Raw genomic sequence first — 13,845 nt, 5'->3', positions numbered from 1 at the left:
CTTTTTCCACAGATACCAAGAGGCTTCTTTCCTTTCGTAAGAAAGCTAAGAAATACCATTATTGGAATAGGGGCTTTGAGAGGAGAATTATTCATTCGACGGCATCAACCACAAAAGATGAACCACTTTTCTTCATACATCAGTGGAAGATTTCCTGAGGTATTAAGATAAGTCTCATGCTGTTTCGCTCAAAAAGCCTCTCTCTTGGAGGAGGTGCTGGATAATATCCACCCGTAAGTGATAGGAATCCACCGATTTGTGGAACTTCTGCAGGTTGTGCCACTGGGAAAGCTCTCAGAACCTCTACTAGTATATGCAGAAAGTCTGGGTACCATTATTCTTGAGGCTATTTTAGAGCTAATAGTGTCAAAAGTCTTTGGAGGAAAGCGCATTTATTACCCTCAGAGAGGGCAAAAGATTGGAAAAGCATAGACGTCAAGGCCGTCCCATAGGTGCTGGAATGAATCCTCGAGTGCTGCTGGCTGGTTTGGCACTGGTGAGCAATAAACAAAGTTTCTGTTGAGGCTTGTAATGAAAATGTCAACTGTCTGGAATCCCACAAAGTTGGGAGCTTCATCGCTGCTTGTGGATGTAAAGACCATTCTGAACCCAACTATATGACCCGACTCAACGTGTCCACTATGACATTTCTTTTGCCGAGAATTAATCAGGCTGAGAGGACTACTACATTGTGGATTGTCCATTCATGTACTGCCACTACTATCTGACAAAGCATCTGTGAAACTGTATCTCCTTTTTTCGGTTGATGTATGCCACTACAGTTGTAATATTGTTTATCAATGCAACCGAGTGACTAACTAAAAGAACTTGGAATTACTAAAGCACCAGATAGGTTGCCTTTAATCAGATGGCCCTCCCCTCAACCTATCTGTAAACAGGAGATCAGGAGGGGACACCCCTAAGGAACAGCCCTGAAATGTGTTCTCCTCATCTAGCCACCAAAGTAGAATGAGTTTAGCGAGTTGCTCTACTGGTACCAGGGTTCGAGGAGAGAGAGAGCAGTTTGCAATCAGTGCCTTTTTAGGCGCCATTGTATCAATCGTAGATGGACCATACCATGAGAAACCAGTTTCTCTAATGATGTCAAATGATTCAAAAGTTGTTGCCACTGTTGCGCTGGTAACTGCTGAGGGAAAGGCCAAGCTAACTTCTTGTGTTGGTTTACCTAGTATTTGGATGGATAAACCTTTCTTGCTACAGCATCTATGTACACGTTCAGGTATATCATTATTTGCTCTGGAGAAAACTTGTACTTTTCTAGATGTCCCAATTGCAAGATTGTGACAAACAGATAAATCTGTCCTGATGATGACAAAGTTGCGACTAACTGCCAGTATCAGCCAGTTGTCCACACTAAATCAGACGTATCCTGTTGGCATAACCCCATGCTGACAGCAACGTGAACATTTGAGTGAATGCATAAGGGGCCATAGACAGCCCAAAGCAATGAACTTTGAACTGGAAGACACTGCTTCCTAGAACAAAGTGTAGATACTTCCTGGAAGAAAAATTTATGGGGATCTAAAGTATCCCAGAGATCTAGTGAAATCATAAAATCATTCTTCCTTACCACATGACTGACCATTTTAGAAATTTTCATCATGAACCAAATCTGGTAGATGAACTCATTCAGAGCTGATAAGTCTATTACAGGTCTCCAACACCCTGAGGTTTTCTCGACCAAATACAATCTATTATTATTACTACTAGCTAAGCTACAACCTTAGTTGGAAAAGCTGGATGCTATATGCCCAAGGGCTTAACAGGAAAAAATAGCCCAGTGAGAAAAGGAAGTAAGGAAATAAACTATATGAAAAGTAAAACAATTAAAATGAAATATTGTACGAACAATAACAACATTAAAATGACAAATTTGAAGATAATTTGTATTTTTCCTAACCATACAAACCTTAGCTATTTACAGAGGGTTTACCTTTTAGCGCAGCTGAAATAAGGAGCCAATAGTTTTAACGAGGGTTAATTACCCCAGCGCTAGTTAGCGGGGGGGGGGGTGGGGAAGGGTAGCTTGCTACCCCTCCCCCCTCCACACACCGGTGACTTGCTTCACTTCACTTAGAGGTAGGACTTGACTTGGGGGTCAGGGATGGCGGGCACATGTGTAAATAGCTAAGGTTTGTATGGTTAGGAAAAATACAAATTATCTTCGAATTTGTCATTTGTTCCGTAACCGAAATACAAACCACGCTATTAACAGAGGGTGACTTACCCCTTAGGAAGGGTGGAAAGTCCCCAGCCTTACTGACTTCGGCTTGCCCAGGGGCTCGATCCCTCAGTGAGCAGCACTAGAGAGGGGGAGCCCCTGTACCTCACAAGTTCCTAGCATCGCTAGGAACGAGTGGCCTACATAAGCAGTGTGAGGAGGAGAGTGTGACTCATCCTATGAAGTTGACCTTGAGACCTTCAGATAGGAATTCTTGGATAGGACATTCCCCATACCACCTCGTCAGGGTATGGAAGACGCAACAGTATTAAGCTTAATACTAGGAGCACAAAGAAACATGGGTTACCTGCAGAGGTCGAGGTCAGCTATGCGAGGACCAGGATGCTGCTTCCCCAAGAGAGGGGAGAATGAAGAAAGAAGTAAGGGTCAGACATACTCTTTCATTCACGCAGACTAAGACCGGGTAACAACGCCCTCAACCTACTGCTACTTGTCCAAAAAGGAGCCTGAGGTTAGACCAGCTGTTGTGCAGCCACCACAGGGCCGATAGAAAACGTATCGAGGCTCCTGTGGGTCACGTCTTGCAGGTAGTGGGCTGTGAGGGTCATTTGACACTTCCAGATCCCAGCTTGAAGTACCTGTGTCACAGAGAAGTTTCTCTTAAAGGCCAGGGATGTAGCAATACCCCTGACATCGTGGGCCCGAGGGCGACGTGACGGAGGAGGGTCAGGATTCAGCTGAGATGGTGTTCCTGGTGACCCTCCTCTTTGTCCTGCCTGTGCTCACAAACAAAGCTCGCACATGAGGACGGACTGCAGCCGTTCTCTTCAAGTAGTGCCTCAGACACCTCACTGGACATAGTAGCAGCTGGTCTGGGTCGTTTGTTACAGAACGGAGACTCGCGATCCTGAAACAGTCAAACCGAGGATCCGGCACTCCAGGATTCTGAGTCTTGGCCACAAACTCAGGGACGAACCTGAACGTTACCTCCCCCCATTCCCTTGAATGGGCGATGTTGTACGAGAGACCATGAAGTTCACTAACTCGCTTGGCCGAAGCCAAGGCGAGTAGGAAAGCCGTCTTCCAAGACAGGTGGCGATCGGAGGCCTGGCGTAATGGCTCGAAGGGAGGTCTCTTAAGAGACCTGAGGACTCGAACCACGTTCCAAGGAGGGGGTCTCACTTCCGACTGGGGGCAGGTAAGCTCATAGCTACGTATGAGTAAAGAGCGTTCTAGCGATGAAGAAATATCCACGCCCTTCAATCTGAAGGCCAAGCTTAAGGCTGAGCGATAGCCTTTCACTGCCGAGACAGAAAGGCGCATTTCTTCTCGCAGATACACGAGGAAGTCCGCTATTGCTGGAATAGTGGCATCGAGTGGAGAGATACCCCTTCCACGACACCAACCACAAAAGACTCTCCACTTTGCTTGGTAGACTCCCTCAGAGGACCTTCGCAGGTGCCGAGACATTCTCTCCGCAACCTGTTGCGAAAAGCCTCTCTCCGCGAGGAGACGCTGGATAGTCTCCATTCGTGAAGCCGAAGCGAGGCTACGGCCCTGTGAGGGATGCCGGAGTGGGGTTGTCTGAGAAGCTCGTGTCGTGGAGGAAGCTCCCTTGGGAGCTCCGTCAGGAGTTGCAGAAGGTCCGGAAACCATTCCGCGTGATGCCATAGCGGAGCTACCAGAGTCATGGAACAGTTGACCGATAGTCTAGTCCTGTTGAGCACCCTTCACATCAGACAGAACGGTGGGAAGGCGTACACGTCGATGTTGTCCCACCGTTGCTGGAAAGCATCTTGCCAGAGTGCCTTGGGGTCCGGGACTGGTGAGCAGTACAGGGGCAGCTTGAAGTTCAAGGCTGTCGCGAACAAGTCCACAGTCGGGGAACCCCACAAAGTCAGGACTTTGTTGGCTATCTGAGGATCCAAAGACCACTTGGTACTCACTATCTGCGAAGCCCTGCTCAGATTGTCGGCGAGCACATTCCTCTTGCCAGAAATGAAGCGAGCTGATAGTGTTATCGAGTGGGTTTCGGTCCACCTCAGAGTCTCTACTGCAAGATGGGATAGCTGTTGCGAAAAAGTGCGTCCCTGCTTGTTGATATTAGCCACTACCATGGTGTTGTCGCTCATCACCACCACGGAGTGACCTGCCAGGGACCGTTGGAACTGCTGAAGAGCCAGAAAGACGGCCTTCAATTCTAGCAGGTTGATGTGTAGGCACTTTTCTGATTCTGACCAAAGGCCTGAGGCCCTCTGGTTCAGAATGTGCGCCCCCCACCCTTCTTTTGACGCGTCCGAAAACAGTCAATTCCGGGGGGAGGACGAGAAGACTCACTCCCTTCCGCAGGTTCTCGTCGGCCAGCCACCACCGCAAGTCCGTCTGTTCCAGAGACCCCATTGGGATCCTAATGTCCGGGAAATCGGATCCTTGATTCCACCGGGACTTGAGCCGCCATTGAAGGGATCTCATCCTGAGGCGGCTGTTTGGAACCAGAAGGGCCAGGGAGGATAGGTGGCCTAAGAGACGCAACCACGATTGGGCGGGGAGTTCTTTTCGCCTGAGGAAGGGTTCCGCCACTCTCCTCAGCCTTGCTATCCGGTCGTCTGATGGAAAGGCTTTGTGGAGATTGGTGTCTATTAGCATGCCTAGATAAACCAGTCGGGACGGCTGCAGAGAGGACTTCTCGAGCTTTACCACGATCCCCAGATCCTGGCAAAGATCCAGAAGCCTGTCTCGGTGCCGAAGAAGGGTCGACTCCGAGTCTGCTAGGATCAGCCAATCGTCCAGGTAACGAAGGAGACGAATGCCGTTCCTGTGTGCCCAAGATGAAATCAGGGTGAACACCTGAGGAGCTGTGGAGAGACCGAAACACAGCACCTTGAACTGGTAGATCTTGTTGTCTAGGCAGAATCTCAGGTACTTCCTGGAAGACGGATGGATTGGGATCTGGAAGTACGCGTCCTTTAGATCCAGTGTACACATGAAGTCTTGTGGTCTCACCGCATGTCTGACCGTGTCTGCTGTCTCCATGCTGAACCGGGTTTGTTTGACAAACCTGTTTAGAGCTGAGAGATCGATGACGGGTCTCCAGCCTCCAGTAGCCTTCTCTATAAGAAAGAGTCGACTGAAGAAGCCTGGGGAGCCGTCCACGACCTCCTGGGGAGCACCCTTCTCGAGCATGGTCTCGACTTCGGCCTGAAGGGCCAGCCCCTTTGCCGATCCCGTGGCATAGGAGCTCAACGACACTGGATTCGCTGTCAGGGGAGGTTGAGATGTTGTGAACGGGACGCGATAACCTTGGCCAATCACAGAGACCGTCCAAGCATCGGCCCCATGTTGCTGCCACCTGCGGACGCAACGCTGAAGGCATCCCCCCACAGGTGGACATGCAGGGGGACTGCCACCCCTAGGGCTTGCGGCCGCGGCCGCCACCCCTAGGAGTCTTGCCTCCCCTGGAGGACTTACCACCCTTCTTGACCTTGGCTGGAAAGGGCTGGGGCTTAGACACCACTTTCTTAGCTGCCGGTGCCTGTTTGGGAGCCTTACGAGGCTGTTGCTGCTGTTGTGGCGGGGCTGGAGGCTTATAGGGCCGAGTTGTAAGGGCCCTGTGGAGGAGGGAGTCCATGCTGGATTTCCTCCACCTCTCAGCCGTTCGCTCCATGTCTTGAGGCTCAAACAGGCTCTCCCCCAGAAGGGAAGCATGTCGGAGCCTACACACATCTACGGCAGGGACCTTCGGATGGAATCTCTCAGACACAGCATCGCGACGCTTCAACACCGAGTTGGCCCACAGGGTGGTAACCTGGTGCGCCAAAAACTCGATGGAGCGGGTGCCCGAGAGCAAGAAGGTCTCTAGAGCCTTCCTATTGGTCTCCTTGGACAAGTCCTCCGATCACAATAGGATACCCAGAGATCCTAGCCAGAAGTCCAGCCACGAAGTGGCCTGCATGGCACACTTAGCGACCTTCTCGTGGTTAAGGATCTCTGCCGCCGAGAACGACACCTGCCGGGCAGAGAGTTTCTCAAGGGGAACTCCCTTCGCCAGCTCCTCCACAGAGTGATGGAGAGGAAGAGCGAGGTTGTGCTCACCCAGGATCTCGAAATACCTCCTCTGCTGGAGGCGAGGAGGAGGGATGAGCTTGTTCCCGGCAGTGGAACGACTGGAGGAGGCAAGAAGTGCGAGCTGAGCGTTGGCCCTAGCCCTGGCACTCTTCAGCCCCCGAGACCAGGGCAGAGCTGCACTGGTCTTGGGGGCCTTCCAAACGTCAAACACTTCATCCAGAATCGTGTCTTTGCCTTCACGGGGGGCGATGACTGGATCCGTAAGCCTGTTAAGTTGCCTTATCAGGCTTAGGACCTGCCAGAAGGCATGTTCGGATTTTTGCTGTTCTCCTCCCTGCGGGCTAGCAGCTAAGTCTCCTGCCCTAGGAATCTCTTCCTGGGGTGATACGTGGACATTCCCCTGAGTAGTCGTAGGTTCCTGACGAATCCTTTCAGAGGATTTAGGGACGGTCTTGGAATCCTTGGATTCCCTCCTGGGAGGGATACAGGATCCCAACAACGAGGTTCAAGGGGCCCCTTCCTCACGAGACGATTCTCCTGCCTGAAGCGAAGTCTCCCCCCCCTGCTGCCGAGGGGAAGACTACCGCCCCACTGGACTCACCTGAGGACGGAAAGGCCTCGTCCACGGGAGAAGGAGAGAGTACTCGTGCAGGAGAAGGGACCTTCGCGACCGACCTCTTGGGAACCAACTTCGCCCTGGGGGAAGTCACCACGAAGTCTACTCCTCTCTTTCTCTTCAGCGTAGGAGAGACCGCCGTTGGTTTGTTACCCTGGCCGGCGAGTGCTGGTTTCATAACCCTCACTAACGCCCGTGCCAGAGGACCAAACAAAGTCTGCTGCTCCAAGGATACAGAGTCCGAAATCCTCGCTAAAGGGAAAGGGATTGGGCGATCCTTTGGAGTGGACACGACGGTACCTACCTGAAAAGAAGGTGGGGAAGAATGATGTACTAACCTCTCCTCGTCCTGCACTACCAACATGTGTTTGGATGGAGGTGATCCCGAGTGCCGTCTAGGAGCACGCGTTCCTGCTGCTTCCACCGGCTGCGGAATTCGCCACGAACGATGGTCGCGCGGGAGCGCGGGCGAGCGATCGCGCGGGCGCGCAGGTGGATGATCGCGCGGGCACGCAGGCGAGCGGTCGCGCAGGCGAGCGGTCGCGCAGGCGAGTGGTCACGCAGGCGAGCGGTTGCGCGGGCACGCAGGCGAGTGGGCGTGAGGGTGGGCAGGTAAATGAACGCGAGTCCGAGGCGACGAACGCAAGCGTTGGCGCGACAGCGAGGGAACGTGCTGCCGCGTAGGTGAGGAAGATCGCTGGCGATGTAGATCCACAGGCGATCGATGACGAGCTGGTGAGTGCAGTCGCTCAAGTTGGCGATGGCGCGATGTGGCATGTTGACGCACTGGCGTGCGAGGGTGAGCAGCATGCGCAGGTGAATGACCGCGTAATGGTAAGCGATGGCGAGCAGCATGCGCAGGTGAATGATTGCGTGATGGGGTGCGATGGTGATCAGCATCCGCAGGAGGGCGATCGTGCAGGGGCGAGCGATGGCGAGCTGGAGATCGCTGGCGAGCTGGAGATCGCTGGCGAGCAGAAGGTCGACGCGTGTCATGTGAAAGGACAGGTGGCGCGGCGCGTTCACGAGCAGGAACTGGGAGATCGCTGGCGCGTTGGCGAACATGTGTTTTTGACACACGCGTAGCACGATGTTGCGTAGCCACAGGACCAGGCAGATGGTGAGCAGGGAGTTCAGCAGGAACTAAAGGGTGGTCAGAGACCGCAGGGCAATGGTCCTCAAATGAGCGCTGACGCTCGGAAGAGAGCTGACGAGCAGGAGACCGCTGGCGAGGGGGGCGAACATCAGAAGAGAGCCGACGAGCAGGAGAGTCTTGGCGAGCAAGAGATCGTCGACGAACAGGAGAGCGCTGGCGAGCAGGAGAGCACTTGTGCGCTAGCACTGCTCGCGTAAGGGAAGGATCCCTTAGCCCCGAAGGGACCGTTGCCCGTCGGGTGACGAGTTCTCCAGAAGGCGAAGATCTGGCAGGAGATGGTGAGCGGTCTGCAGAGAGGTTCAAGGAGGGCGGAGCTGTAGGCCAGCAACTCCAGGGCATGTACGCATTGTAAAGAAATAACTGAAGGTCAACTTCCAACCAACACACACGCTGAAAAGAAAAAGCAGAAAATTAAAGGCTGTCACGAGGGCGATGAGCAGACACGTCTGATCACCGCCGAGCCAAAAGTGAAGTGGAGCAAGTCACCGGTGTGTGGAGGGGGGAGGGGTAGCAAGCTACCCTTCCCCACCCCCCGCTAACTAGCGCGGGGGTAATTAACCCTCGTTAAAACTATTGGCTCGTCCTTTCAGCTGCGCTAAAAGGTTAACCCTTTGTAAATAGCGTGGTTTGTATTTCGGTTACGGAACAAACAGAGCTTTCATATACAAACTATAAAAAGAGACTTATGGCAGCCTGTTCAACATAAACATTTGCTGCAAGTTTAAACTTTTGAAGTTCTACCAGTTCAACTACCCAATTAAGAAGACCATTCCACAACTTGGTCATAGCTGGAATAAAATTTCTTGAATACTGTGTAGTATTGAGCCTCATGATGGAGAAAGTCAGACTATTAGAATTAACTGCATATCTACTATTATGAACAGGGTGGTATTGTCCGGGAAAAACTGAATGTAAAGCATAGTCAGAATTATGAAAAATCTTATGCAATGAGCATAAGGAACTAATTGAACAATGGTGCCAGAGATTAATATCGAGATCAGGAATAAGAAATTTAAAAGACCATAAACTCCTGTCCAACAAATAAAGATGAGAATCAGCAGCTAAAGACCAGACAGGAGAACAATACTCGAAAAAAGGTAGAGTGAAAGAATTAAAACACTTCTTCACAATAGATTGATCACCAAAAATCTTAAAAGAATTTCTCAATAAGACAATTTTTTGTGAAAATTGAAGAAGAATGACCTAATGTGTTTCTCAAAAGTAAATTTGTTGTTGAGAATCACACCTAAAATTTTAAAAGTCATACAGAGTTAAAGAAACATTATCAATGCTGAGATCCGGATGTAGAGAAGCACCTGTTTTCGACCTACTTACAATCATACTTTGAGTTTAGTTAGGATTCGACTTCATGTCCCATAATTTGCACCATTCAATAATTTTAGCTACATCTCTATAAAGGGATTCATCAACCCCAGATCTACATTCAGGAGATGGAATTGATGCAAAGATAGTAGCATCATCTGCCTATGCAACGAGTATGTTTCCTAGGTCAAACCACGTGTATATAGTATGAAAAGTAATGGGCCAAGATCACTACACTGAGGAACACAAGATATCATATTCCTATACTCACAATAGTGCCCTTCAACAACAACTCTTTGCGACCCATTATCAAAGAAGTTGGAGACCCTTCATGGTCTTCTTCCATAGCACCTCTCCTGAACATAGTCTGCCCCTCTGACCATAAGCGAGGTATCTGCTCTGCTCTATGAAACTGCCCTATCATCTCTCTGTCAGTCAGGCATCACCCCCATTGATAGTGGCTAAATGGCGGAATTGCCAGCCCTAGCATGAATGGGGGGCCTCATCTACCTCTACCTCTGCGAAGATTGACAAAACTCTGTATGGTTCCACGAAGTTGATAATGCAGCTCTAAAATCACTCCAATTTGACTCCTGTCTAAAAGGTGGGTCCAAAGTTTGCCTAGGCAGGGGAGGCAGCCTTGTACGGTTGTTTGAGCTGGGGTTTGTGGTCTCCTCTGCGATACTGGTCGGTGGAGAAGTGAATGCTGGCTTGAATTCCTCCACTTCTCTGGTGTAAACTCTACCTGCTCCAAAGGAAACAAGGACAGTCCTTCGGGTGATGAATTCTTTAAGTTGAGTACCTCCCTCTGGTCAAATGGTTTTGCAAACTTGGTGGCTAAAGTGTCTTGCTTCTTTAGGAACCAGTTGGCCCACTGGTTGGCTGCCTAATGGACCAAAAACTGCGCATATTTTGCTCCTGACAGAGCCAATGCTTTGAATGGTCGCTTCTTCTCCTATGTCAGGTCTTTGCTTGAGATGAAGTACCACATTATCCCTCTATATTCATGGCTTCCAAGGCCATGAAACTGTGTCAGGCTGTAAGTCTGTCAGCCGACATACATGAGGCCAGTGTTAAGACAGCTTGAACCAGAGGCAGGAGAGAGAGTTAAGAATTTGGAGTTATATAAGAACACTTCTGCATTGCAAAGCCTGCCAGCAAGATCTTAAAACACTAGCCTGCCTTCAAGAAATCCTTATGAGCTGATACCTACATGTTGATTTTGTCACATACATTCTTGGCTAGCTCGGACCAAGGTAGTTCAAGACGCTCTCTGGATCCTGGAAGTGAACAGCACAACCAGTCTATATCCACCTTCAAGCCTTTGATTGGATATCTGGGGGTGTCTCCGAGCTAGTTCACTCTTCTGGAAGGACTAATCAGATTCTGCTTCATTCTCATTTCCCATTGAACAAGCCACTTGAGGTAGCCATTCTACTGACTTGGAAGTCACGCCACCTCAGAAAGGTTTGCCTCTCTCGGAGGAGGAGGAATTGTACTGTTTGTCTTCCTCCTGTGCGAATGTAAAAATCATGATTATGTAAAACATATTAAGTAAAACCTGCTTGATATGAAAGATTTGGAAGCAATTTGTATTTTCCCTAACAATACAAAATCTGTAGGGCTTTACAAAGAAAAAAATCCGGGCAATCTGGCATACGGCTATAAAACTTTTAAGGTGTCAACAACTGTTCCGGTAGTTACCAGTGGTAGCAGAAGATGCAAGCCCTACTCGCTCATACCTTCTTCCTTTTGATCACAGCTGGGACTTTCCCTGGGGGTAGGTGATGGCGAGTAAAGTATGTGTCAAGAACAACAGGTTTGAACTGTATTGTTAGGAAAAATACACAGTTTCAAATTTGTCATTTGTTACTATACAATACAAACCTCACATTTTTTATATAACAGACTCACTCTTTGGTGAGAATTAGTCCCTTCAACCGGATGAAACTTTTGACCAGGGATCGCTTCATCCGAGCATGATATTATGAGGAATGAGCATCCTGACACTTCATAAACCAGTGACCTGTCAATACCAGCAGGTTGAAAACCTTTGTTAAAGTGAGTATGAGTGTAAAAACGGAACTGAGATTGTTGTAAGTTATGTATAATAAAAAAGTTTGTGAATACTATACAAATTGAGGACCAGATGTCCAAAATCCCCCTCATAAGGAGATTGGGGATGTAACCGAGAATATATAAACATATATTCTAGCTACAACCAAAATGGAACATACCTGCCATCGAGGACCAGTTAACTGGGTCTTTGAATGCTGTGCGCCAAGAGAAGGGAAGATTAAAAGGAAAAGAAAGGGCCAGTCATTCCTTTTCATTCATCCCAGAATAACACAATAACCTCTAACCTAGAACGAATGCTAATAGTTAGCTATACCACTTACCGTGCATCTACTATAAGGTCTATCGAAAATGTATCTAGGGACCTCTGTGTTATGTCTTGCCGGTAGTGGGCAGTGGAGGTACTCTCTCCTCCATACACCCATTTGTAGTACAGTACTGTACTTGCAACACAAAAGTTCTTGAATGCCAGGGATGTACTTATAACCCTGATGTCATGAGCTCTAGGTCATACCCTTTGCTGTCAAAGAGGGGAAGGATTAATGGCCCGATCAATGACCTGCCTGATCCATGAGGAGGGGTTCCTCCTCCCCCTCTTCTTGACTCTTCACATGCTGACAGATTGGTGCTTGATCTGTGGGCGAACTCCTCGAGTTCGTTCAAGTAGCACCTTAGCGCCTGCACAGAACACAAAAGCAGCTGATCAGGATCATCCGTTACCTCCCAAAGACTTGAAGTTCGGAAGGAACTGAACCTAGAGCATGAACTTTCAGGATTTTGAGTCTTGGCAGCAAACTTTAGGACCAAGCTGAATGGAACTTGCCCCCCTACCCTTAAATGGGCGACATCATAGGAGACTAAAGCGAGGTAAAAGTGAGAGGAAATACCATTTTTTGAGATAGATCACAGTCTGAATCCAATGTACAATAATGGCTTGCAAGCATTCCCTTCCAGGAAACTAAGAAGGTGGTCACACTTCCAACGGGGGCAAGCCTATTCAAAACTCTCTATGTGCATGGACAGCTCTAGGGAAGAGGAAATATCAACCCTTACCAGTCTGAAGGCTTGGCTTAAGGCCAAGCAATAGCCTTTCTTGCCGAGACTGAGCTGAGTTTTCCTCTCACAGATAAGGAACATATGACAAATTCGTAGATAATTTGTATTTTTCCTAACTATACAAACCTTAGCTTATAAGGTATTACTTTCAGCGTAGCTGAAATGACGAGCCATTAGAATTTAAAGAGGGTAAACTATCCATACCGCTAGTTAGCGGGGGGTAGGGGAGGGTAGCTTGCTACTGGACCCCTCACACACCTTTGATTGAGCTCACTTTGCTTAGAGGTAGGACTTTGCGGATAGGGCTGGGGGGTAAGTTTGTTTAAATAGCTAAGTTTTGTGTAGTTAAGAAAAATACAAATTATCTACGAATTTGTCATTTGTTCCATAACTGGAGTACAAACCACACTATTTAATAGGGGTGACTCACCCATTAGGTAGGGTGGACGTCCCAGCCAATCTGGCTTTTGGCTTTACCCGGGGGCTCCTTATCTGAGTATGGCAGTACTCAAAAATAAGGAGTCCCTGCACCTCACTAAGACCTTGCTACGCAAGGTCCGCGGCCTACACACACTGTCTGTTGAGGTATATAGAAGTGTGACTGTCCAGGTAAAGGAGCTCTTTAGAAGGAAAAACTATGTAACTAGAACTTTCCCAACACTACCTCGTCAAGGTATGGTGACGCTACAGTATTAAGTCTTAATACTATGTACACAAGAGAGCATGGCTCACCTGCAGTGGTGCGAGGTCAGCTGTGCAGAGAACCCCGGATGCTACTTTCCCTAAGAGAGGGGAGGATGAAGAAAAGAATAAGAGCCAGTCAAACCTTTTCATTCGCGAAGACTAAAACCGGGTAACAATGCCCTCAGCCTTCTGCTACTTGTCCAATAAGGAGCTTGAGGTTCTAAACCAGCTGTTGTGCAGACACCACAGGACCGATAGAGAACGTATCGAGTCTCCTGTGGGTCACGTCTTGCAGGTAGTGGAATGTGAATGTGATCTGATGATTCCACACCCCAGCTTGAAGAAACTGCGTCACTGAGAAGTTTCTCCTGAATGCCAGGGACGTAGCAACGCCCAACATCATGAGCTTTGGGGCAATGTGAAGGAGGGGGGCCTGGATGCAATGCATGGTCTATGACCTTGCAAATTTATGCTGAGATGGTGTTCTTGGTGACCCTATTCTTGGACCTTCCTGTGCTGACGAATAGTGCAGGCACACGGGGACGGGCTGCAGCTGTTCTTTTAAGATACAGCTTCAAACTCCTCATTGGGCATAGTAAGAGATGGTCAGGGTCATCTGTTACAGAACGGAGACTAGACATCCGGAAGGATTCGAATCGGGGATCT

The sequence above is a fragment of the Palaemon carinicauda genome, chromosome 18 (genome assembly GCF_036898095.1).
Source record: "Palaemon carinicauda isolate YSFRI2023 chromosome 18, ASM3689809v2, whole genome shotgun sequence".
NCBI lineage: Eukaryota > Metazoa > Arthropoda > Malacostraca > Decapoda > Palaemonidae > Palaemon > Palaemon carinicauda.
The sequence above is the reverse complement of the archived record's forward strand: the minus strand, read 5'-3'. Positions refer to the sequence as shown.